Source organism: Rhinolophus sinicus, chromosome X (assembly GCF_036562045.2).
Source record: "Rhinolophus sinicus isolate RSC01 chromosome X, ASM3656204v1, whole genome shotgun sequence".
NCBI lineage: Eukaryota > Metazoa > Chordata > Mammalia > Chiroptera > Rhinolophidae > Rhinolophus > Rhinolophus sinicus.
Window position 1 is genome coordinate 69,434,974 of NC_133768.1, and position 1,897 is coordinate 69,436,870.

Sequence of the window (1,897 nt, forward strand, 5' to 3'; positions counted from 1 at the left end):
ACTCACTGCTCATGTTTGGAGGATCCTAGGGAAACAATTCATTATTTTGGTAATTGGAAATACTGCAAAAGACTTATTAAACATTCATCCTTCCCTTACTGTATGTACCATACTTCAGTGAAGCCCAAAACTTGATTGGTGGTGGTGATGGGGGGGGTTCTTTTATAAAAAACTTGTAGCTTATAAATGCAGAAGAAATTATAGAATTAGGACATTGCCATTTTTCTGACTTTTAGTGGAATGCAGATCTAGGTAATCATCTTTAGAGGGTGCAAAAAAACTTCAGGTGAAAAGCAGGTGAGAAATTGTGTAACAGATGGATCAGCAGAACAGCAGCTGGACCCAATGGGCAATCTCAGCATCATGTAGAAAAGACAACCAGACACGTTGTACCTCCTGGTATAACACTATGGGAAGCGTGTAACACCACATCTGAGGTACTCGTGCTGAAAAACATGAATTAGAGCAAGCCTCGAACTCTAATAGCCAATTCTGGGAAACAGTCATTGTCAAAGGAACATAAGGAACGACAAAATAGGGATTGAACCCACAAAAAGGAGCATGAAATCTCCAGCAGTCAAAGGTCCATATCTCAGGCAAATATGTTCTCAAGTTAAAAGGAGAGAGAGACAGAGACAGAGAGAGAGGGAGAGCAAATCTTTTTTAGATTAAAAGAGACTTAATGGGGGGGCCGGCCCGGTCGCTCATGTGGTTGGAGCTCCGTGCACCTAACTCTGAAGGCTGCCGGTTAGATTCCCACATGGGCCAGTGGGCTCTCAACCACAAGGTTGCCAGTTCAACTCCTCGAGTTCCGCAAGGGATGGTGGGCTACGCCCCCTGCAACTAGCAATGGCAACTGGACCTGGAGCTGAGCTGCACCCTCCACAACTAAGACTGAAAGGACAACGACTTAACTTGGAAAAAAGTCCTGGAAGTACACACTGTTCCCCAATAAAGTCCTGTTCCCTTTCCCCAATAAAAATAATTTGAAAAAAAGAGACTTAATGGTACAGGGAGAATTTAATGAAAGAAAAATTTAAACAAAAAAAGTGAAATTAAAACCACAATGAGGTACTACCACATGCCCACCAGACAGTGACAAATACAAAGATGGAAAATACCAAGTGTCAGAGAGGATGTGGAGTAGTGGAAGGTTCACACCTGCTGGTAGGAAAACAAACTAGAGGAACCACTTGGAAAAATTGATCAGCAATATCTACTGAGCTGGACATACACACACCCTATGACTCAGAAATGCAACCCTTAGGCTTGTGGTAGTTACATGCCCCGGATAAACAAAAATATTTCTCTAGCGAAAAGATTATGTACATGACATTCACAGCACCATAATTCATAATAAGACAAACACTGGAAAATATCCAAATCCCTGTACATATATTGTGAAATACCTAGACAGTGTAATACTATACATCATTGAGAATGAACGATCTCCAACTGTAGACAATAATGTAAATCTCACACATAATACACTGACTGAAAAGAGTCAGATGCAAAAGAGGACGTGATGTATGATTCCAGGAAATTTTCTTCTAACCTCCCACTACAGCTAGCTGGGGGCTGGAGAAGAAATTCAACATCCAATTACTTTAATTTCAAGGTACGTAGTAGTTGCTTATACATAATTACCTGCAGCGTAGATAACCTCAGAGAAATATGCATGCTCGAGCCCTAGAAAAGGGATTCGCTACACTTAGGACCAAGGGTAATGCTGTGTCTGATGGGCAGAAAACTAAATGCGAGACAGGAGACATACCTGCCCCAGTAACAGACTTAACCCACTAACTCTAGATGACCTTGGGCTAGTCACTATGCCTCCTCTGGCCTCACCTGCCAAAAGGGATCTGAAAGCCCTGCCTCCTAAACAATGAAGCCTAGG